Genomic DNA, 25,344 nt, shown 5'->3' on the forward strand with positions numbered 1-25,344 from the left:
CAGATCCCGTGTGCGTACACACACGCGCACATGCACACGCACACGAGGCTGAGCTTGTGCGAGGGCAGTTGAACTTTCTAAAGGTCTGACGAGACCCTTTCCCCCTCATGTCATCCACCTTGGTTCTGGATTTTCGGGTCCAGAAGCTTACAGCTCCAGCTGTCTTGGGAATCCTTGTTCCCCTCTTTGTTCTAATTTTCTTCTGCATCTTTTAGAAAAGAAACTCTTGATTTACCCAAGTGGTGGTCTTTCCATTAAGCTGGACGTATCCATGTGCACATGAGACTTGGTTAATAAACGTTCATTGGATTGAATTACATGCGATCTAAGGTAAAATGTGCTGGGCTCAAAGGACGCACCATCTGATTTAGCTCCGTTAAAAGTATACGTAACTAAATTAAATCCAGAAATGCATGGCAATCGAAAAAGAGGGGGAGAGTCTAGAAATGGTGTCGAATGCAGAGTAACTGAACAGTTACGGGCCTAAATTCATATCTAAACGTCCTGCCTTCCTGAATACTCCCGGTATTCTGGGAACACTGATGTTCCTGTGATGTGCTGTTGTTTCCTTTCACTTTTTGTGTTAACTTTCCAAAAGGAAGACAACCAAAATACCACCGCTGATTTAAATCTCTCTGGAGACACCCAACAGCACTGATCATTTCTTCCTTCTGATGCTCCTCGGCAGAAATTCAGGGTCCAGATGTTTCAGAATCCAGATGGCCTATGAATCCTCTGTCACCCAGAAAGGAGGAAAATGTGCATGAAAGTGGAACATTGAAAAGAAAAAAAATAATTTAGCATCGGTGATGTAATGGCAACATACAGGACTCAAGGAAGAGCTTTGTTTCCTAAAGCAGCAACTTATAAAATGCATGTTATAGGCTCTATCAGCAGCCACATTTTCAGCCTTGCCTCTTCTTTCCATCACCATTAAGAGGCTTGCCGAGATCCACACTGTTTAAAGGGCAGACAGCATGGAAGAACTATCATGTACAATTTAAAGTAGCAGCTAAAATTGGAATGGTCACAAGAAAGCCTGTTTCTTTGCAATTAAATTGACAAGCTGTCTATGATTACTCTAGGGAACTTGGCAGCTGAGTGATAAAAAGACTGCAGAGTGTTGAAAGGTCTAACTCAACCTACTAGGTGGACAAAGCCCACATCTGCTTAATACACTGATTGGGAGAGCTGTGGAACGCCCGTGGCTAAATCCGCCCAGGAGGGACCCTAATGATACTTTTCCCTCTCCAAGACCCTCCGCTCAAATCCATCTTAGAAATTACCCACAAATATTTGGAAACACACATTGGAAAACGGTTTCGCACAATACCTGGTGTTATTTAGCATGAACCCAGCATTACAAATTGCTGGAAGAATTGAGCATTACTTTAGAAATAATTAAAAAAAGACAAAAACCAAACCTTTCCATCAAAGGTCTGTGAAATTTATACACGACTGGAAACCCACGGGGAGATTAGTAGTGATATAGCAGCAACTAAATCGTTGACAGGACGTGGGTGACTTAATCCAAAATATTTGGTAAGAATTAAATTTCATTGTTGGGGGAGGGGTGTCCCTTGAGTTGCACAAAGCTGAAACAGGTTAAAAAGGAGAACACAATAACCAGGTTTTGGGTGGCAGAAATCCGTGAAGACTGACACACTCCTTTGAGCAGTGTCTTAATTTTAGTGCATCACTTAAACGGGAAAATGCCCATAAAAATGTGGAGGTTTCTTCGGATACATTTCGTAGATGCTGGTAACACTCTACACTAAATACACGAATGATGACTATGTCTTCTTGGGTATCTGTTCTTTCTGAAGGCTGAGGACAGTTTATTTCAGCAAACCCGGGAGACCATTTGTGACCTTTTTCAAAGGAGGATTACCCTAAACAGGGTTTCTGAAGGAGGGGTGCCCCACACTCTGCTTTGGCATTCATGTCAAAACCAGGGATTTTCTACTTAGCCAGCCAATGCTGGCTGGTCTTTGAGACCGTGTGGTACTTCCACAAAATCATCCAAAGCTCAGCGTCGTTCAGGTGCTCAGTGACTTCAACATTAGAGTCCCAGCGGTGTGTTCAGGTGAATGAAACGATAGAGCCTGTGTCAGTAGAGCACATTCTATTTTACAGGGGATTTTGCATCCCAGAGCCACCGTCTTTTTCTTCTCCATCTCCCGCCCCCCCCCCACAGAGTGAATTTTGTTGCCCCCATTTTAAAGATGAGAGAAGGGACGCCCAGAAAGTTTGAGTAACTGGCCCAAGGTCACGTAGTCATTGGCAGAGCTGAGTCTCTTTGCACTGCCGTCGAAGGAAGACTGAGAGCAGGGACTGGCAAGGAGCATAGCGGGAGATGTTTAAAAAAAGGCCTTCGCTGCAAAACCTAAGTCAACACATTTGTGTAAATTGAACATTCAAACTTCCCTTTTGGGATAACTGGATGAGCTGATACACGTCTGCTGATGCCTTCAGCCAGACTCCTAAGAATCTGAATCTAATTATTGCAGAAAAAAATACTTGTACTTTTCCTCCCATCGTGTTGAAGGTTATACACTTATGTACTCATTACTTGCTTTTTCTAAGAAAATGTGAACGTGGTAAGAGGGCTGCTAGAACATTGCTTTTTGCAAATGTCCCCATTGCCACCAGCAAGTACAAGGCCTGACATAAAAGTAAGAGCGGATAAAAGCTTTTTACACACATTATGACTTCTGGCAGCAGCAACCAAATCTTGCTCTAAAATAATAGTATTAGAGTCAGGCAACTCTTGATTATCCAGGGAAATAGGGACTAGGAATAGCCTGGATAATTGAAATCCACAAACACGAACGTGATTTTACAAACCGCTTCCACCCCCTCCCTCAGCAAACCTTTCGCTCTATAGCGAATGACATAATCAGGTTGATGGGTTAGAGGTTTGTCTCCCCCCCATAACCAGCCCCCGTTTCCATTCTGGTCCCAAGTAGTGCTGAGTGGAAGAAGAGTTTACAAAAATAGGTAACAAGATAAATAAAGTCAAGAGTTGATTGGAGTAGAACATCTTTTTGTTTCATTCTGACACAGTGAAATGTGCATGTTGTGCTTCACAGAAGCACTTTAATGATAAGTATATATGATGTGTATATATATTTCATCCTAGTCTTCCTTTTATACTGTGGATTCAGATCTCAATTCCTGAGGTTGCTCGGATACCTTCATACTTGTCTTGTGTATTAAAGAATTAGCTTATGTTATCCATGCATTTGTTATAAGCCCACAAATAAACTCCCAGCAGTAGGGACACAAAACCCTTAAAAAATATAGCCTAGTGTGAGATTAAGATCCAGCCTGAAGTGGAGTATAGTATCTTTATAGTAACATAGGGTGTCTTGACAGCCTTTAAAAATGGTCCAGCCACTTGATGCACTTACAAATATTCTCCCTCTTTACCTAAGGAAAGCATGGCGATGCCATATCTCATATGGAGATGTGAAAATCTTGGGATTTCTTTACAGCAGTGCTCCTTCGCGTGTCAGTACAGGGCGGCTGCATGCATTGGTGTGTGGGGCCACACCTTCCGGAAAGGCAAACCCCAGCCCCATCAGCAATGGGGTCTCTGCCCGGTTTTCCAGTTCTCTTTTTTAACTCACCAAGATAATTTGGATTTGCTTGGGGCAGCGATGGGTCCAGGTAAAGTTTCTCACCTCCCCGGATTCTTTTACATCTAAAGGCATGTGACCTTGTTCTAGCCAACGATTTGTTAGCAGAACCTGACTGCGTGAGGCTCTTGGCAAACTCTTGTTTTCCTATAAAAAGGGACAAAGTCAGCTGGCACATACCTTGTGTCCTTTCTTTTTCCCGCCTGGAACACAGACACAGGGCCTTGGAATAAAATATCTCTTCGTTTTATTTCCCACAAGATGGCAAAGGGGCCGTCTTGTGACCAAAAGGACAAAAGTAAAAAGCACGCTAAGGATGACGGCGAGGAAGCTGAGACTCCGGTGGAATCGTAGGGCCGCTGGCGGGTCCCGGCTTGCCTCTCGCTCAGTGGACAGCCAGCTGCTCTTTGGTTAAGCGGGTGGAACAGGGTTCCGGCTTCGATGGGTGAAAGCAACAGACCCTGTGACCACGGATTGGTCAGAGTTTCTGAGAACAGGTTCTGAGTGCTCAGCTTCAGCAGCTGCCCCTACTTTCTCATCGCCTCCCCGAGGTCATGACACACCGCAGAGTTTCTTCTGGCCGCTGGTCATACGTGGGTCGGCCGGTCCTCTGAGGCCACGGTGATGTTGACAGAACCATTCACAGAGTCCCAAACTTCCACCAGTTCCTCCCCGTCTGATAATTTTCATAGTTGGCTTCTTAGACCAATGTCTTAATAGCATCTCCAGTCACCATAAAATTTGTCATTTACTCTCCAGAGTGAAACGTGTGCATGTTCAAGTCTACACGTATTTAAAACATCTCATAACCGTCTTAACATCTCAAGCCCTATGAAAAGGCGTGTTCCGTGGGATCATGTAGAATTAAATTGGGATTGCCAATAGCCTGCTGGAACTAGGAACAAGTGACACTTTCTAATGCTTAGGGGCAATTTTTTTTCTTTCTTCTTTTTCTTTTTCAGGTCACGCCAGTGGCGTATGGAAGTTCCCGGGCCAGGGGTCAAATGGGAGCTGCTGCAGCTGCCGGCCTCCACCACAGCCACAGCCACACCAGCTCCAAGCTGCGTCTGTGACCTACACTGCAGCTCACAACCCTGGATCCTTAACCCCCTGAGCGGGGCCAGGGATCAAACCCACATCCTCTTGGATACTAGTTGGGTTTGTTACGGTTGAGCCACAGAGGGAGCTCTGGAGAAGAGGAATGTTATGAGCTGATGTCTCTGGTTGGAAAGACACCCTCATGAACGTAACAAGGAGATGGCGAATGAAGCTCCCAAAAAATCTCCCCCTTCCCCTCTCCTCATGGGAACACCCCGAGTTCTGAAGCTGGCTAAGTGCGTTCGCCACTTACTATGTTACACGTCCACTGTCTGTGTCCACTGTCTGTGCACAGTGCGCCAGAGCTGTAAGCTGGCGGGCTGGGACCTCATGTCTTTGCTTCCTCGGTGTCTGTCAGGGGGTGGAGTCCAGGTTGGTGAGGGCGAGGGACCCTGCGTTGCGGGGAGACCCTTCCTCTCCTTTGCCTTCTGGCCTTCCAGCCAGAGGGAAGGGTAGAGTGAATACCAGCAGGGCAGATGTAGGGGTCTTGAGACTTGTTTTTAGGAGGCCGTAAATCCTAGACAATCTTGCCCAAGCCAGAAAAGATAGACAACTTGTGCTTTTTAGCTTAGGAGAAATATAGACAGAAAAACTACTGTTGAAAGAATGAATAACCAGTGGGGGGAAATCCCTAACTTTTAAAAATGGCTAGATAGCCATAAACTGTGTTTCAAATGCCTTATGGCTTGCCTACTTAAATATTGCCTTTCGCTTATATGCTATTTTTAAAATGATTTCTATTTTAATAAGATGTTTCTATAAGAAGAGTTTATTAATTGGATGGAAAAACATGAGTTGTAGATAATTATGATTGGGGAAACTTGCTATTCGGACCGTGGGCTTACAACAAAAACATCATTATTCATAGAGATAAGTTCCTTGGGAGGAAATAACTCTAGATTGTGTGCAGATCAGCCTATGAACAGATAGTAAACATCGCGAGGTATGAACATTTTCATTTGTCAGATTACCATCAATTTCTGCCTGTTGCTCTATGGGAGGAGAGCTCGCATCGCCTTCAACAACCTTTGAAGAGTCCAAGACTGGTTTCTGTTGTTTGCAGTCAGCATCAGTTGACCAGAGTAACCAGAGATTAGCTTTTCTGCTCACTTGGAAGTCAGCTAGATGCCTGGCCTCATAAGGACAGCTCTCCAAGGAGACCCAGCGACATAAGGTAGCCCAGAGCCCAGGGTTTCAGAAACACAGCTGCAAAGTCTACCTCCTTAGAGCCTTAGGCCCTTGCTTAAATTGGCTAGTCTTATTTAAGACTAATAAATTTTCTGGTTTTGGCAAAAAAAAAAAAAAAGGAAAATACAAGAATTTTGGCTATAAAACCTTACCTACTTTCCCATCTTTCAAATGTCAGGGATAATTAGTGTACTTTCAATACTGACCATTAGAAATAAAATGCATTTTTGCTACTTCTGCGTAACCTGGATGTTTCCAAAATGTGGATGTTTTCAAGTGACGGAATTATTCCTTTCTTACGTGAGAGCTCATAAACCAGGGAACCCTCTAGAATGCATTTTTATTTTCAGCGTAAATGGAAACAGGAAACAGCAAAGAACTCTGAGGGCACCTCTTCAGAGCCCTCCCTAAGTGAGCAATTTCAGATCCCCAGAAAGGACAGTGGTGTGACCCGGACGTGCCCTGATGGGGACCGGGAAGCTCGATGCTTCTGGGGCTGGAGTGCAGCTGCTGGACAGCACTGGACAGCGTGCTGATCAGCTGGAGGCCGATGGGTTCTAGGACCTTCTATGTCCCAGAACATGAAGCACACCCTTGATGGGGGTTGGGCTCTGGCGTTCCCATCATGCCTCTGGGCTGAAACTCACACAGGCGCCTGCAATTCCCTTGACTGTGGCCCTTGCCTCGGCTCTCAGCCCCTCTCCTTGTTCATTCTCACGGGGCAGCGTGTCACCCTTTCTTCCTCAGAGGGAATCTTCTGGACCCCAGTTCATGTATGTTCTCCTCCTGCCTGTCTGCAAACATTCCGTGGGCTTTTTCTCTCTTCTCTGCATCTTCGATCCCTTTGACACACCTTAAAAACCACATACTTTCCATAGTCCTTATTTTGCCAGATTAATTTTTATGCAGCCTCTGCCTTTCCCATGGCTTTCCTGTTACCATCTAGCTCCTGATTCTTTACAACTCATTTTATCACCTGGATGTATCATTCGAACCCTTCTCACCTCCCGCTTATTCTGGTGCTGCATTCCCTGGGTTTCCCTGTGCTGCAGCTTTTTTTTTTCCCCCTCCTGTGCTTCTTGTAAGGTTGCTGTGGAGCCCCCAGCCTCCTTCCTTCATCGCTCCTAGGAGCTGGGCAGGGACAGACCCCCCCCACCCCCCGCGCCCCCCGCCCCGCTGGAGAGACAGCGGCGGGAGGGCGCAGGCAGAGCCTAGAGAGGCGGGCAGCACTTTCTGTCTCCATTTCCTCCCGTGTGGAGTGAGCAGGTTGCCTCTGGATCACAGTTCCATGACTGCAGGATTTCTTTATACTTAAAGAGGAGCTAGGGAAAATTACAACGCGATTGTTGCACCAGAAAAATTAAGTGCCACTGGATGAGCTATTCTCTCAGCAAAAACACAGCACTCCCAGGTTCACCGGATGACCCGGCTCTGAAAGATGGGATTTGGAGCTCAGGGCAGCATCCTGGCTTTTCTGAAGCAGAAGCAGCACATGGTTTCTTAGATTGGACTAAAACTGGTCAAGTTAAATGGAATCAATTGCACTGCACAAATGAACTAAACATGAGCTGCTCTCTGCTTTTCCCAACTCAGTACCAGATTTTTTAGGATGTTCGATGTCTAGGTTTGAAATTTCCATTCTGTAATAATGGAAAATAATCGCGGCCTTTATTTTAAACAAAAACCATTGCAGAAGTGGATCCAGGATGCGAACAAAAACAATGCATTATTTTACAGAGCTGACATGGTACATTTGAGGCATAAAACAGTGCACACAGTATAAACAAATGAAAAGCCGGAGTCAGTTCTCTTAGGCCCAAGCTATGATCGATTGCAAACCGAGGGCTGTAAAATACGAAACCGGCTGGAACCGTGGTTTATCAACAGTTTTTTATTTTCCTGAGACAACTTTATCCTAGAGAGCTGGAAAAGTACGCAGTTGGAAGAGGTTGTGTGATTTTCGAAGTATTTTCAGTTTCACCGTCTAGGGTTTGAACTCAGCGAAGTTGCTTTCACAAACTCCCACACAACGTGTATTTGAGCATCAATAGCTCAAAGATTGTATTTGCCACTTGGGTGGGTCCGGAGAAAAATACTCGGAAATGCAGGTCGCAAACTGGAAAATGTTATTTTGATTCTTCAAGAAACAGATGCAGAAAGCAAAGCCACAAAGTCTGAAAATGCCCGGCTTACCTTTGTGGGTTTCTCTTTCTTTTTTCTCTTCAAGGGAAGGGAATTGGTGGGAAGGGATGCTTTTTTTTTTTTTTTTTAAATTGCCTCCTGATGTTTTCTGAATCATCGTTTAAAAGTGGATAATAAACTCATCCCCTTCAAGGCTCCTTCGTTCCGCGCGTGATGGGGCGCAAAGGAGGAAGGGGCCGCGCACCGAACCGCGCCGCCCCGGCTTTTCCGGGAGCCGCCGCCCTCGGGGGCCGGCCGGGCCCCTCTCCCCTCCCTCCGCGAGCCGCGGTTCCCAGACCCCCGGACCCCGGCGCGCAGCCCCCGGCCTTGGGTCGCCCAGACCCGTCCCCGCCCGGCTCGCTGACTGTTTCCAATTGCTTCCCAGGGTGTGGAGCCTCGGGAGGGAAGCCGGGCCCGTCGCCCCCCGAGGCGCAGGCGGGAAGGCCCCGGGCGGACCCGCGAGGGCACCTGGGCCCGGGCGGCCACCGCCCCGCACGCGGCCGCGACAAAAGGCGGCGGCGGCGCGGCCCCGGGCTGCGGTGCGGGCGGCGGGGGCGCGCTCCGGTGCGCGGCGCCCGGGGCGGCCCCGGCGGCAGCCGCGGCGGGCGGGGAGCGGGCGGCGGGCGGGGAGCGGGCGGCGGGCGGGCCGCGCCCGGAGCCACGCGGAGAAAGGGCAGCGCGGCGCCTGCTGCCGGCCTCCGCGCGCTTAATCACGCGCTCCCCTCTCGCTGCTGATTTGCAAGAGCAGATTAATCAGAGCGCGCGGCTTGATGAAATTTGCTGTTATTGTGCCCATTTTTAGCAACATCTTTTATTATCTTCATTATTCATTTACAGGGGACCGGCATCAATTATGCAAATGAGTTCTCAGACTTTGCAGATTACTTCATTTGCCGCTATTGTTTGTGGAAATTTAATTATTAAATATTATTAAGCTTGCGTTTTCTTCAATTTTCCAAGGCTTAGTTTCATTTGATTTTTCCTCCAGCTGCTCTTCTTTCCTTTCAGTGCCAAAACAGCTCCTCATCAAAGCGGCTCTGGCATGTGAAGACCAAATAAAATCTCCTCAATTTAATAATTTTGATGTTAGTCCCTCGTTCTCAGCTGCTTGCTCAAAGCAATGCGGGGAGGAACGCAGAGCACATTCAATTTAATGAGCAGAAATTGAATTCAAGTTTGTTCGGAATTGACTTCAATTAAGCAGAGTCTTAATGATAAATTAATCTCTTTTCTTTATTCCCTAGAATTTGTTTTTCAAAGTAGGAAATTGGACTACATTGAAAGACCAAATAAAGAATACCAATTTTAACTAGATCGTGGAGCTGATAGCAAAATTTAATTCTTTATAGCAACGCACTTGGACAAATAGCATTCTTTCTATGGCATGTATTATAATTTATATTCATTGTTACCACGTACGCTTCCATGGCATGGATAAAATGGCAGTTGAATTAAATATGGGCTTGTAATAGACTTCAGAGTTTTAATCTTTATTAAGAAACTCTAATTGAATGCATAATTAGCTTTTCAGGCTTTAGGAAATTCAGTTTAATATCCATGTGAATGAAAACATTGATCAGGAATTTTAAAGCCATTTTTATGAGTGTATTTTTGAGGCGAAATGATCAGGCTGTATAGAAAATGGCATTTTAAACGGCATAGCCACAATCCGAGAGGCAAAAGGAGCTGGGTTCATCCCGTGTTGTTGCAGACACGCAGCCAGGGCTTCTTTGGCACCAGGGCCAATACTGGTAATTTTAAGTTCCTTTTATTAAAACCTCTAATGTTCCTCCAGGCCACCAAATCCATTATTCTTGTCCAGACCTCCTGAAAATCAAACTCACGGCTACGTGGGGATTTTAATGAGGGCGTTCATATTGATTGTAGGGCTGTACTGTTGGGGTTTGCTGCCACTGTCAAATATGCGCCTGACTTTTTTTTCCCCCTCACCTGAGTCATGGAGCACCTTTTCTGGAACACACAGAGCATCATTTTCCACGCTCCAGTCTGCGGAGCACTCTGTCTGCATACGCCAAACGTTATTACGGCAGTTCCTTCAGGAGTGACCTTAGAAGAGACGATGTTTGTTCCAACGAACTGCAGGCTGTTCAGTGTGGTGTATTCACAGCCGCAAATTTAAACTCCATCAGTGTGAGAAAATACACTTAGGCTGTGCAGGGTCTCACAGAGCGCCTGGGTCCCCCCCCTGCTTCCTGCTCCTTCCCCGCTGAACACCTCCATTCCTCTTGGCCTCTCAGACCTGGTGCAGTGCGGGCAAATCTGACGTTGTCGTGAATTTTAAAATCAACTGCATGTGATGGGGATTATCTTTGTGTGACGGTGCAGTATTGTCATTCTAGTACGTCTCAGGGCCTATCTGCTCTATGTTAGAATTAAAGATTGGTGTAATAATAGAATTTAAAAACGGACAGGGTGCTTAAAAAATCAACTGCTCAACTTCTGTGTTTCGTAGGTGAGGAAACTGAAGTCCATAAATGGTATGTCATTTTCCCGGGGCCACAGAGTCAGCCAGAGGCTGAGCTGGCACTGAAACTTGCAGGTGTACTAACTTCCCCAAGGAACCTGTTTTTTTTTTTTTTTTTTTTTTCCCACTTTTCGAGGCTGCTTTCAAGATGTGCAGTGACATCTTTGAGGAAGTGGAAACTAGTTTTAAAAAGACAGGAATTAATTTATTGTCTTGTTCAAACTGGGAAATATATTGATTAAAGTGCATAAAAGCACACACAAACCCGGTAAGGCTATTTATCTGGAACTTAGACAGTTGGGAAGCCTAAATAACAGAATTGCTTCGTGCTCTTCTTTAGTAAGAAGGAAACAAATGAAAAGGTAATAAGCTGGTATTAGGGATTTTTAAACAAAAAAACCTCCAGGAAACTTTATAGTGGTATAGGCTCTGTGCATAGTAAGTCCTATGTTTTACAGTGGAGGCTGACAATATTTTAAAAGAGTATTTCCAGCAGTTAAAAATTTTCACCACCCCCGCAAAACACTGGTATCCCAAACCTCCTTCATTTCCTTGCAATCTTTCATTTATTCAACTGTGATGAGCTGTGAGTCCTGAGCAATTTGCTAGACGTTGAGAATATGAAGACTGATAAGGCTGTAAGGAGGTTACAGTCTAGCTGGTGGGGAAAACAGAAAGGAACCAATAATTGTATGAAATAGTAAGTGTTCCAAAGTGCCTCGAGCGTGAGTAGTGGAGGAGGGGCATGCAGGGGGCGCAGGTAAAGCAGACCCGAGGCCTGGACAGCTTCTCCGTGCAGTGTTCACGTGAGCCCTGCCTCCAAGGGCAAAGTCATGGAGGTGAAGGCAGTCTGGGGGCAGGTGCAAGGGAGGGTTCACCAGGCAGAAGGAGAAGCATGTAGATGCCAGGGCGGCATGGCACAGAAGGAAAGCTGGCCATGGGTTTGTGCCAGGGAGCGCTGGAAGACTGAACTACACAGCTGGGGTCAGACCAGGAAAGTGCCCTTCGTGTTACTGAGTTAAGCACTGGTCACTTCTCTGTTCCGTCTGGGGAGGTTACCTATTCAAGCAGCTGCCGTGAGAGGACAACTATTCCTGGATCGTGGTCATTGCATCTTCACCCTTAGTAGCTAGTATCTCAGTTACTGCTTCAGCCGTGATTAGCTTTAACATCAAGCAACCTAGAGGAGTTTGGGGGTGCACAGGGGGCAGGAAATGGGAGGAGGGCAGAAGGGAAGAATGGAGACGTTCACGAGAGTGGGAAGGAGGTCCACGAAATGCACCACTCACGGCTTTGCCTCGGACCCAGGGGAGGGCTCTTCCAACAGTGCCAGCCCTCGCGCCGTTAAAATCTGTGCACCTTCTGTTCCCAGATAATGGCTAGAATTTTACAACTTCCACCCTGGTCACATGTGTAATGAGAATTTGTAATGATGATTTGTAATGTTTGTAATGATGATTTTCTAAGAACGCAACACCCCAATGAAATCAAGACAGATAAAATCTTATTAAGTCTTGTTCGAATATTGCATCAAGTTTTGAGACTCATTCTGTTTCTTAAGGTGAACAGGGATAGTTCATTTAATTAAAGCATCGAGTTAACCAAAATACCACATTTTCCTCCCTGCTAAATAAATTACCTTACTAAATCCATTTTATTTTGCAGATCTATAAAATTGGGTTTTCAATCTCTGTGCTAGAAAACCAAGCATACGCAATAGCATAGCCTTAACCAAAAACACAGCACACACAAAAACATCTATATAAAAATCAATGACATTTTCTTCCAAGTTAAAAAAATCTTGGAAGTTCTCTTGGGGTACATTGAATGGGGAATCCCAGGTTGTCACTGTGGCGGCTGTGGTCACTGTGGTGGCTTGGGTTCGATCCCTGGCCCGGGAGCTACATTAAAATTATGTAATGCTGCCTAAAAAAATCTCAGGCAGGATTACATAATTTTAAGTGATTTTTATCACTATGTGTTGAAAAAAATTTTTGAGAATATCTTAAAGTAGTGGGAATCCAAACAAAAGCCATAAGACAAAGGGATGTCACTTCATAGCACAGATTGTATTTGTTATCTATGGTTGATTCACTTCAAAGAGCTTTATTAAGGATCTGCTTAAAGTTCAGTGAAGGGTAGAAAAGGTGGGAACTTTCCCTACACCTGTTAGCTTAAGCTGCATTAAAACATCAGCTAAGATCATTCACCATAGCCAAGATACGGAAACAGCCTCAGCACCCATCAACAGATGAAGGAATAAAGATGTGATTTTATGTATGTATGTATAGATGTATGTGAATTTATATATATACACGTGTGATTTTATGTATATATATGAATATTCTTTCGGGCTTAAAAAATGAAGGCATCTACCCTTTTCCAGTGACAGGAATGCATCTTGAAGGCGTGATGCTAAGTGAAGTAAGCCAGATGGAGAAAAACAAGTGCAGCCTGGTCACTTACGCGTAGGATCTAAAAACGTCAAACGCAGAGAAACACAGAGAGACGGAGAGCGGAAAACAGAGTGGGGGAAATAGGGAGACGCTGGTAAAATGGTACAAACTTTCAGCTAGAAAATGAATGCGGTCTGGGGATGTGGTGTAAATGTGGTGACTCTCATAGACAACACTGTGTTACGGAATCGGAATTTGCTACCAGGCAGAACTTCACTGTTCTCAGTGCCCTCCCCCAACTATCAGTGTGAGGTGATGGACGCATCACGGTCTAGACGGCGGGGCGCTTTTCACAAAGCAAACGTATCAAATCACCACAAAGTGTACTTTAAATAGCCTACAATATTTGTTCATTACACCTCAATAAAGCTGGGGAAAAAAATTACCGGCGAAGGAAAACTCCATTTCTGTCTGAGGAGGGAAGATTGTAGACCGTTCAGACAGCCAGTGAATTGCATCTGTTACCTAACCTGGTTCGTTTTGCCCAACGCCCAGCAAGCCGGAAAGGCCAGGCGCTGAAGTTTGGACCAGAGAGCGGGGTTGCTCGCAAGCCAGCGGGACAGCGGCGAGAGAACCAGGGACCTGCCCCAGCAGAGGGCCTGGGTGTTTACGGGGCAGCGAAGGAAGGAGCAGGCGTCCTGAGGCGGGGGAGCACCCGCAGGCTGCTTGGGGAAGAAGGTGCGGAAATCCTCCTTCGGCGCCGGCGTGACCAGGAGGCGGGCCTGCCCTGGGGGTGGAGGTTTGGGGTCACTGACGTCCAAAGGTCACCTGGCGGGCACCCGCGCAGGCCTCCTGGAAGGGTTGCGGGTCCGATCCGGTCTTAACCAGCTCGACTCCACGAGACACGCTGACTCTGCGCTGGGCTCGCGTCAGAGCTGCTGCTTCCAAGGTCCGGGGAAGGAACTGGACCACGTGCAGCCTGGCGGCGCGGACGTGGAAACCAGCTTGGTGAGTGAAGGCAGGCGATGGGGCTTTACCCCAGGTTTCGGAACCCCGGCTGGTAGGTGATTTTCTAGAAACACCTGGGAGGGAAGCCTTCTCGAGCCTTCTCGAGGGCAGGCAGCCCGTGGCTTGCCAGGCTGGACCAGGGCCCGTTTTCTGCCAGCGTTATGCACCTTACAACCAGCATCCAACCCGTGGCTTCTCTTGCCCTTGCATCGCTGGAAGGATCCTCTTGAAACACCGTTTCTCTTGCCCTGCCCGCTCTCTGCAGGCCCGGCAGCGAGGTTTTGCCTTTTCCGAGTCTCCTTCCTTTCCGTGGTCCTCTGGGCGCTCTGCCGTCTCTTCTGCGGGGAAGAGCCGGGTGTGCCGCACGCAGCCCGCGCTCCCGCATTTGGCTGTTGAGCCGAACTCGCGGCGACCACCACTTACGAAGCCCTGGTCCAAGCGGCCACCGGGAGGCTCCGCGGCTGCGAAGATGGACAGGGCGTCGCCTGCTCCCCGAGCGGCCGGGCCGTGAGGGGAGGACAGGAGCAGCAGATGGCGTGTCCTCGGTGTCCTTGGGGCTGGAGGGTCTCGGGGCCCGGAGGCAAGAGAGCGAAGGACCGGATCGGTCGAAGAGGAGGGACCCTTAACGGCGCGGTGCGGAGCCAGCCGGAGCGTGGCCAGGCGGAGAAGGCGGCCGCGGCCCAGAGAGGAAAGAGCCCGAGTCGCGGCGTCGGCCCCCCGCCCGGGCGTCCGCCGTGTGCGGCCGGAGCCGGCGTGGCCCTGCCCAGAGCCCACGTCCGCGATCAGAGCGTCCACCTGGCAGGGCAGGCCGGGTCCTGCGCGGCAGGTGCAGCCCGCCCCGCTCCCTGCACATCTGTCCGGCCCGCGGGAGGGCAGACGGGCCTTTGGGCTCCACAGCCTTCCCTGCCCCCGCCGCCAGCAACACCCTCGCCCCCCAGGTTTCTTGGGGAGGAAAGGCCGCCTCTCAAGGTGCCAACTGCAGTGAGGCAGGGGCTGTGTGTGTGTGTGTCTGTCTGTGTGTGTGTAGGGGTCGTTTCCGGCCTTTTGTTTCTTTCTGCCCTGGTTTCTCACAAAGAAAAGGAACACATTTAGGAGGAAAAAGTAGAAAACGCTGCCTCCTTTTTCCTTACCGGCCTTCCGCCACTCTGTTTGCTTCCACTTCCTGGCAAGCGTTAGGTACGCCAGACGTTAATAACGAGCACATGTTAAAAAAAACACAAAAAGCTGGGAAACAAGGCACATGGGAGAGAAGGGACCTAGTTTGAAGAGCCCCTTAGAGATGGGGCATTTTTTTTCTTTTTTTTGAGGCCAAGGATCACATACTCTGGACCGCATCTTCTCCCGCCTCACTGTTGGGTTCCAGTACCTAGGCCTGTGGTGCGAGAATCCACAAGCATCTCCGTTTTGACTCAGCAAGAGTGGTGCTCATGTGGGGAGGGGGTGAAATAAGACACGTGGAAATGCGAGAAAAGAGGAAAACAGAGAAAGATGGGGAGAGAGGGTGGCGGAGAGAAAATCGAATGGGAAAGATGGACTCAGGCTGGGACAAAGAAGACCAAAAAAAGGGAGAGATGCCCAGAAGAGAGAGGACCACAAGACGAAAGGGGAGCATTTGCAAGCGGCCACTCGGGAGGAGGTTTTCATGGGAGGGACTCATCTCTGCAGTGGGTTTGGTTCCAGTGTTGTCACCTCATCACATTCCCTCCAGTTCTCATTAGCCACTGTTTACAGCTGTTTAACTGCTGTTACCTTTGGATTTTCAAGGGCTTGACTCATAATGGGGTAGATAATCAGAGTAGCCCATCCCGGGAAAATAATGATTCTCTTGGCATATTATCTCTGGCACAGTCCTGGGCCCCGAGAAAGGGTTTCCATGCGTCTACACTGAGGAGCTGGAAGGTTTTATTGAGACTGTCTCGTCTCAAGAGCAGGAGTTGATTTTTTTTTCCCCCTAAGATACCGTTATATCCCATAATTAGGTAAGCATCATTTTCTCTTAGTTGCATTTTTGAAAAGATAAATCTTGTTTAGCGTTGTATTTCCTTCTGGGGGAAACTGTTCTTGAGTCACAGGGAAGCAGCACAGCCACCAGCTTAAAACGCTCCATAAATGAGAGCCAGCGGCAGGGGCCTGGGCAGGAAAGGTATTTATAGGAAATTACCTTTTTGTCTTCAAAAAAATATCCCTCTGTTCAATGAGTGAATAGAGTTGAATTGAAAATGGAAAATAATACTGAAAAAGTAAGCATCTGAACTTCCTGCTTTATGGCCGTGTCATGAATTTTTAGGAAATACCTTGCAATGAGGGCAGCTGTGACTTTAACGCAGCTTTGAAATGTAGGATGAAAATGCGGAGATTTTTTTTTCTGTTTGTTCTTCTGCTTGTTTCTCTTTCCATGAATAGCTTTCTACTTTGGGGACCTTCTCCCACTACAGCTGGCTTTGCGGTTGAAGTTTGGCTTTGGAATAACGATAACCAAAAAATGTTTACTGCCCTTTAGTGGGGAAAAAAAAAAAATCCTTGTGTTTATTTCTTAGGTGGGGAGGGGAGAGTTAGCCAACATAGAGTTTGTATTTTTTAAAAAAGTCGCCCTTCTTATTTCGCATCGCCCTTCATCATCCAAATTGCAAATAAGGCAGCGTGCCAGTGCTGAAAAGCCATTCCATTAAAATGCCCAGGGCTCTTCAGGGGCGACACAGGAGTCAGTCTTAACACGCTGTCCTTGAGTCTGGGCACAGCTTACCTGGAAAGCTTCAAACAGGGACAAGTAATTTTAGTGTCACCTCCCCTGTCCCTCCAGCCTCCCCCCACCCCCAAGCCATGCACAAAGCAGTGACTGCCTTTTCCACAAAAGAAGGAGGTTGGTGATGGCTTGTCTGGAAAAGCTGGTAATGGACTGTTAAACAGCGCTTTGCGAAATCACTGCGTCCGACCGTGTTTACTTGTTTCTGCAAAAGGATTTCTGTTTACCCAGTGCTGGATGAAAAGCAGATCATTTGACAAGGCCCCAGAGTAAACAGCGTCGGGGTTCCCCTTCTGTCTTCGGGTCCAGGCCTCTGCGTTTTCTGTTGTTCTGCCAAGGCCGGAGGGGCGGGTGGACACACTGTGCGAACCACAGCGCGTAGGGCTGCTGGGGGGGTTGGCCTCCCCTGTACTAGAGGCTGGAAGGGATCTGGGCCCTAAAGGACCGCCTCAGCGCCTTGTCGCCGCCTTGAGACATCCCACAGCCGTGCTCTCCTGTAAGTTAAGGCTGCTGGTAAAAGCAGGGGCCTTGCTTTGGGAGGAGTGACCTTGAGCTGGTATCTGTTATTAACATTTTAGATCCAATACTACTTACATGTATGAAGTGTTTATTTATGAGCCAGGCGCTGTGCCAGAGATCTTCATCCTTATTATTTACCTTCGCCAGCGTGCGATACGCTTGCGGTCTTCAGGTCACATCGCGGAGGCCGAAGCGCCCGGGTTCAGTGACTTGCCAGGTCGCAGAGCTGACACGCAGGGGAGCTGGGGTTGATCTGGATTCTTTGCTTCCGGAGCTCATGTGTTCTTCCAACGTGGTGGCAGCAGAGAGCGGGACCCAGAGAAAGGGGGTACGGGAGAGGTGAACTTGGACCTGGTGAGAGGGCGGGCGCGCGGGAAGGTGGCTCTGCAGGCCTGGTCCCCCGGGGGCTTGGAGGGGCGGGGCTAGGGACACGGTCCTGGAAGAGGGGGCGGAGCTAGGAGGCAGAGTGTTCATTTCACGGGTCTGCTTGTGGCCTGACAGTCGTCTGCTCGGGTGGCTCCTGGACCCCGCCTTTGCAGTCCTGGCCGCCGCGCCGCTCTGGAGCTGTCCGGGGAGGTCTTGCGCGCCTCGCACGCGCCGTGTTCCCCCTTTGCAGCTCAGGGGACGGACGAGCTGAGGTTAGAACTCTGGGTTTTGCTCTGAGCCCAGGACTCGGTCCAGCACCTCCTGGGCAGCCTGCGCGTTTGTCGCCCTGGATCGTCGTGCAGGCCACAGCCCTCTCTCCACTCGCACGAGCCCCGTCCTGATGTCCTGATCTGCTCTTTTTTTGAGCCTCTTTCCTTTCTAGGAGGTGGTGCAAATTCTAGGCACTGCTCCGGCCTTCATCCGATATTTGGGTTCTGTTAATTCATTGTTATGTGGAGAATGCTTTCAGTGAAACACAACAAGCTGCAGAAAATATAATTCTCCCTTAATGTATATTTACTAAGTGTATTTATTATTCATCAGGATGTGCATTTTAAAATGTGAGTCTAGATTCCCTCACTTTTAATCCCAAACAAATGTTAAAAGATTTATTTTTATAATAATCCCGGAATGAGAGCTAAGTAAGGCTCCCTGCACGCGGCTTGCCAAGGGGAGGATGTTAGCTCTGTATTCGCACCAGATACGCGATCTGCAGTTGCTTGCTGTCTCAGAGTGTTTTGAGTGGTGATGCGGGGAAGCCTACGAGCACACCAGGACCCATCAATGGCTGCGATTTGTTGGCACTGCCTCTGGGGAAGGAATGCTGCAGAGGAAAACGTTCGAGTCCTGTTTCTTTGCAAGATCTAGACAGATATGGTGGGGGGAATAAAGGCAGATGGATGAAGAAAAGGGGGTGTGTGGCCAGGAGAAGAAAATGCACAAACATAAATGGTACGGACCTCAAGGTGCTGTCACCATGCCAGTGTTTGAACAGTAAATGAAGAATTAAACGTGAATGCATTAAACCACCCACAGTGAATAACCCCTCCTCTCCCATCCTGCAGGAAGGGAAGGCTCCCGGGTGCAGGTGCCTGTGTGCGGTTCACACGGCGGCCGGAGGATTCTTAGCGATAGTCGAAGATCACAGGACGATGCAGCAGCGGTGACTGCCAGCCCTCTCGAGCCAGGTAGGGATCCATTTGAACAGCGTCCTGCAGCTGCCCTTAGTGAGGGTCTTTGCTCAAGAGCCGTCTTTATTGCAATTCTAAATGGCATCTCTTTTACACGTTCCTCAAATGCCCGGGATGTAGACATTTTCTGGTTATCACTTGGAGAATCTTTTCTTATTTGTAAGGACTAGTGAAGAGGCTGCCCAGATAAATTTTTTGGAGTAAATTTGTAATAGCCAGAATACATTAATAATAATCAACATTGAAAGAAGGGTTATAAATAATTCAATTAAAACAATGCTTCTGGAGTTCCCGTCGTGGCGCAGTGGTTAACGAATCCGACTAGGAACCATGAGGTTGCGGGTTCGGTCCCTGCCCTTGCTCAGTGGGTTAAGGATCCGGCGTTGCCGTGAGCTGTGGTGTAGGTTGCAGACGCGGCTCGGATCCCACGTTGCTGTGGCTCTGGCGTAGGCCAGTAGCTACAGCTCCGATTGGACCCCTAGCCTGGGAACCTCCATATGCCACGGGAGCGGCCCAAGAAATAGCAAAAAAGACAAAAAAAAAAAAAAATGCTTCAGGAGTTCTCACTGGCACAGCGGGTTAAGGATCTGGCATTGCCGCAGCTGTGGTGTAGGTAGCAGCTGTGGCTCAGATTCAGTCCCTGGCCTAGGACCTTCCATATGCCATGCGTGTGGCCAAAAAAAAGTTCACTTTAGGATGCCATTCAGTACCAGTTTGGAATGCTCTCTTCTTTGAGGTTGAGCGGCACTACATCCAAGACACCAGTTTGGCTCGTTTTACATCTAGAGCTATAAACACAGTAAGAATAGAAGTTAATATGAGAGTGGCACTATAGTTTTATCCAACAATTGTTTTTTCCTTATGTTGGATGGACTGAATGAAATGGAAGCAGAGATGGAGCCCTGTGGTTTTGAATATACTCTTGTACGAGTAGAGGCAAAGGTGGAGAAAGAGGAGTCTGTGGTCCAACAGACAGATGCAGAGTCCTGCAAACTCCATTTGTGATGAGAAATTCTTCAAGTAAAATTTCAACGGAGAGAACTAATTTGGGGAAACATTTGCATTGCATTAAAACTTTACGGTGTGCAGTAAAGGGAGAAAACTGGAACCTGGTTTCTACCTGGATTTCAGATTTTCTCCTGCCTTGTCTGTAACGGTATATGCCCAGTAGATGACAACTGAGGTTGAAGAGTCACATTTATCCAGAGAATCACTTTTACCCGTCTAAGGTAACAATTTAAAGCAGTTTTAAGCAAATAATGGAAAACACCCCCTTTCTGAAATAGAAGAAAACATGACGGCGAATCACATCAACTGTTTGTCATGTGGTTCATCTCTGGCCTCGGTCCAAGGCCTCTGCGTTCGATGCCGCCGCTCCCTCTCCTGCTGCTGACCATGCCCTTCTGAGCTAGCTCATCGGTCTGGCAACCAACCGTCCTCCTTACTGTGAGCTGCGAAGCGATGTGACCTCCGCATTCCTGCTGTAGCCCTTAGCATTTGATGCGTGAATTAAACAGAAATAATTGGTATCTTTTGCTGAACTTGACACCTGAAATAAATGTCGTGGGGGTCATACAAAACAAATTGTAAATGATTTTGAAAAGAATTGTGTCAACGACAGAGCAGGCAGTGAAGGAGACGAGTGGGAAGGATTTGCAAGACGGCTTTTCTGTAATGACGTCACAGGAGCCGAGAGGATTTCAGGAGCAATTCTCTACATGCCAAGAAGAGGAAAAACGCAGTAGCAGGCCTGATATTTCCACAGTTTTTTAACCCTATTTTCTTTACATAAAAAAAATCCTTTCTTAGGAGGTCCTGTTGTGGTGCAGCGGAAACGAGTCTGACTAGCATCCATGAGGATGCAGGTTCGATCTCTGGCCTCGCTCAGCAGGTTAAGGATCTGGCGTTGCCCTGAGCTGTGGTGTAGGTCACAGAGGCGGCTCGGATCTGGCGTTGCTGCAGCTCTGATTTGACCCCTAGCCTGGGAGCCTCCCTATGCCACAGGTGTGGCCCTAAAAAGACACACACACACACACTCCTTTCTAAGTTGACTGCAGAAAATAAAAGGAGGGGTGAGGCAGAGGGTTGCTGTCAGCTGAGAATCAGTCTTACTTGTGTGACTTCGCTACCTGTCTGTTAAGTTGCAGGAAAGCCGGGTGCTCACCAGCAGGCCCGTCAGGACAAGATCACTTGGATTTTCCAGTCCTTTGTTTCAAAAGAGTGCAGATGTGAAAATAACAATGGTTAGCACGGCATGCGACCCCGGGCAGGTTTTACATGTTGAGTAAACTGTCCAAACGAGCCTTTGCATCACTGACAACCGGGGTGTTGTCAAAGGTTATGTTTAGTTCGTGAGCCGGGCTCCAGACAATGACGTGCTTCTCTCCTACGCGTTCCCAAGACGAGACAAAATTTAAAAAGCAAATTAAGAAGTACATGGGACATTATTTCTCCCAAGTTGTTTTACTGCCTGCCAGGAAAACATCTTCAGGAGATGGACTGAAAAGGGGAGCATCTGAGCCCCAGCAGTTTGTGGGTATTACTGGCTTTTTCAGACATCAGACGCAAACTGTGTGAAAGATGATGGAGATGCTCAAACAAGAATGGGGAGTGAAAATGAGCAAATAGAAGATCATGCTCAATAAAAACACAAATGCTAATCAGAACAAATGAGACGATCCGCGCGCAAGTAGAAGAAAATCAGCTGGGAACATCTGTTCAGGTGAGGCTGAAATTAAGAGCAGACTCAGGCGCTGGTCGTGTGCATTTGGAAGAAGCCTGTGAAGGGTGATGAGCAGAGTCTCACCCTTTGCCCCCGTGGAATGAGCGCCTGCTGTCTTCGTGCTTTCATTCAAACTGAGTTTTGTGGCTGCGGATGTTGTACCTTCCAAGAAACAAAGGTTTTCATCAAGAATGCAGTTGGATGTGCACTGCAGATTAAGAAAATTTTAATGGTGCAATGGAAGTTTCTCAGAAATATGCAAAGATACAGTGGTTACGAAAAACATGCCTAAGTGAGCCTCCGAATGAATGTAGTTACAGTGAAATCAGGCTACAAAGGTTCTTGGAGAAAACATACGTGTAACATACAGAATGTTAGAATGAAAAATACTGATTTCTGGAGTTCTCTTGTGGCACAGCGGGTTAAGGATCTGGCGTTGTCACTGTAGAGGGTGGGTTTGCTGCAGTGGTGTGGGTTCGAACCCCTGGCCCGGGAACGTCCACCTTCTGTGGGTGCAGTCGATAGATCTGTGTATATCTATATCAACATATATGTATATTGATTTCTGGTTCTGGGAAAGATAGGATACCTGCACTTCTCCCTCTCTCTCCTACTAAATACTGTTAAAACTCTGGAGATTACATATAAAACAAATGCAGGAAAATTCTGAACGATGGGCAGAAGAAGGCAGCCCAGTTAGGAATCTTGGGGCCGGAGGAACAGCGTGGCGAGGAGCTCCTGGGTTGTATTTTTGCCACAGATATCTCAGCCTGGTGCTGGCAAAGCCAGGAACCTAGATATGTTAACTTTACAAACCAACAAAAGCACCAATAAAAGTCTGATCCTGGGAGTTCCGGCTGTGGCTAAGCAGGTTAAGAACCCGACTAGCAACCATGAAGATGTGGGTTCAATCCCTGGCCTCGCTCAGTGGGTTAAGGATCTGGCATTGCCGTGAGCTGTGGCATAGGTTGCAGATGTGGCTCAGATCTGACTTTACTGTAGCTGTGGTGTAGGCTGGCAGCTGCAGCTCCAATTTGATCTCTAGCCTGGGAACTTCCCTATGCCACAGGTACAGCCCTAAAAAGCAAAAAAAAAAAAAAAAAAAAAAAAAGCCGATTTCTCTAGCAAAAATCTCAGGAGGGGTTAGCCTAGCAAGACAGGTAATATTTTGGAAATAACCCCTACTCTAGCCAGACACCATGGGGAAAAATGCTGGCCTTCCTCCCACCCTTGCCAGCTAAGGCCAAGGGGGAGCCAGGACCTCCGCTCTCCCAGGGAGGCAGTAAGTTACCTCTCTCCTCACTAGGGTTGGGCCAGAGATGCTGATGCCACCCACCCCTGCCCCGAGGTCATGAGCCACCCTCCCTGGTCTGTGGTTTAGTGGATTCCACGTGTGGGGCGGTGATAAAGCACCTTGTCTTCTCCCAGCTGGGGTGATGTCAGGGAGGCCTTGTGGGGGGTCCAAACTTCCCCCCGGGCTGGAAGAAAGGGCAGAGCTCCTTTCCCCGCTGGTCTGTCAGAGGAAGCTACTAAAGCAGAAGACTCTAATTAGATCCAAAATTCTCGGAACGGAACACCCACCATGTCCAGAATACACTAAAAATCGTGAGTCATATCAGGAGCCATGAACACCCCAGCTTGAAGGAGAAAATACAATGAACAGAAGACAGCACCAAGATAGGACACAGACGTCAGAATGATCTGACGGGAGTTTTAAAGCAGCCTTCATAAAAACTGCTCAAGAAGCAATTATGAACACACTTGAAACAATTGAAAAAAATGAGAAGTATCAGCAAAGACATAGGAGATATGAAGAAGAATCACACGGACAAGTTAGAGTGGACAAATACAATAACCAAAATTTAAACACTTACTAGGTTTAGGCTCACTGGAGGAACCCAGGACCGAGGAAAGAATATGAACTTGCAAACAGAGTAAGAGCCGTCACCCAATCTGAAAAAGCAGAGAGAGGACAGGTTAGAAGCGTGAAGAGAGTCTCAGGGGCCGTCTCAGATCTGACAGTCACATAAACCAAGTCCCAGGAAGAGTCCAGGAAAAGTGTGGGGTTGAAAAACATTATTCAAAGAAACCATGGCTGGGACTTTCTCATGCTAGGCAAAAGGAAAACCTACAGATTTAGGAAAATGAGCTAATCCCAACCGGTATAAATCCAGAGAAATCCATGCCAAATACGTCATAAGGGGCAGCCTTGATGAGCAGGTTGCTTTCGTGCCTCTAACGTTACGGGGCACATCGGAGGCTTGATCAGCTGGAAACACTCACTGTTTCATGGGCAGGTTTCTGAGTGTCTTATCTTTTTTACCCCCGTTGTTAATCCCGTGCAATGGAGCGTAATCTGTGTTGATCACATTTATACAAATTAATGCATTTTAATGACTTTTTAAACGAAAAAGACCTACAGTTCCAATAAATAAGAAATTTACTTAGTTTTTTTTTTTTTTTTTGTCTTTTTGTCTTTTCTTGAGCTGCTCCCTTGGCATATGGAGGTTCCCAGGCTAGGGGTCGAATCGGAGCTGTAGCCACCGGCCTACGCCAGAGCCACAGCAACGCGGGATCCGAGCTGCGTCTTCCACCCACACCACAGCTCACGGCAACGTTGGATCCTTAACCCACTGAGCAAGGGCAGGGATCGAACCCGCCACCTCATGGTTCCTAGTCGGATTCGTTAACCACTGCGCCACGACGGGAACTCCCACTTAGTTTTTAAAATAAAAAAATGCCTGTGCTTCTTGTTGAAGAACAAAACCAAAAATCTTGAGTAAATCATATTAAATTATTATCCAGTTTTGTTATGAGCTCTCGTCTGACCGTCCAGTCTGTCGTTTGGGGGACTGTGTCATCCCTCCAGGTCAGAGTGAGTACTGCTGGTGTTTGTCCTGGAAGCCTCAGGTTGTGAAGATGAAGGATGTGGGCAGAAAGAACAGTGTGGACACAGGTTGCAGCTTCCAATGCTGCCCGGCGGTCCAGACGGATCACATTCGACCGTTGAACGTGATCTCGGGTCGAACGTGATCTCGGGTTGAACGTGATCTCGGGTCGAACGTGATCTCGGGTCGAACGTGATCTCGGGTTGAACGTGATCTCGGGTTGAACGTGATCTATGGTTGAACAAGATCGCTGCCGGAAGTTCTATGCGGAAAAAGTAACCAGTACACACGTCCCTGAAGTGTTACCTAGTCGATGTGCCGTAAATGCTCGGTGAGTGAATGCATGATAGAAAGAATACATGGCACTCTTAGGCCTTGGGATTTAATTTTCTTTTTGATGATGCAGTCTTGACAAGCAGACTTGCCTAGGGCTTAGGGTATCTACTAATCTCGCGTCTCATGTTTGAGGATGTGTCTGTGTTTAAGAAAGCTCTTCCTTCTTCTACGTGTTTCTTTGGTTGAGCATTTTGATTGCACACCTGTCCAGTTTCAGTATAGATCCGAATGGGCCACCTTTGAAATCCTCGCCTAGACCGTTCAGAGTCCCCTGCAAGGGCGGCATCTTTGCGGGCCCACGCCCTCAGGGTGGCATCTCCGAGTGCTCGTACCCTCTGGACCAAGGTGGTTTTCTGAAGCCAGTGTGCTGGATAATAGTGGCCACAATGCTCCCTTAGATTGCAGGGCGCGGGGCTTTCTAAGGCCGGTTCTGAAGAGCGCTGGCGGGGCGGGATGCTAATAGGTGTTCCTCAGGATAGTACGTGAAAGAACAAGATTGAAAAGTTAAACCCGTGTATTACTG

At 47.8% G+C, this 25,344-nt stretch overlaps 1 protein-coding gene across 1 annotated transcript in view; it reads left to right on the forward strand.

Annotated features, from left to right (window-relative positions):
• The window catches only part of LOC146404283 (uncharacterized), a 462,942-nt gene that overhangs the window by 125,748 nt on the left and 311,850 nt on the right, over nt 1-25,344 (forward strand). Inside the window, exon 5 of the mRNA XM_085024160.1 lies at nt 18,750-18,872. The gene's annotated coding sequence lies outside the window, so the exon portion shown is untranslated. The remainder of the gene's footprint in view (nt 1-18,749; nt 18,873-25,344) is intronic.

The sequence above is a fragment of the Sus scrofa genome, chromosome 4 (assembly GCF_054392235.1).
Source record: "Sus scrofa isolate SSC_HxYL_T2T_F1_AM1 chromosome 4, Sscrofa_HxYL_maternal_Yorkshire_Landrace_v2.0, whole genome shotgun sequence".
NCBI classification, from domain to species: Eukaryota; Metazoa; Chordata; class Mammalia; order Artiodactyla; family Suidae; genus Sus; species Sus scrofa.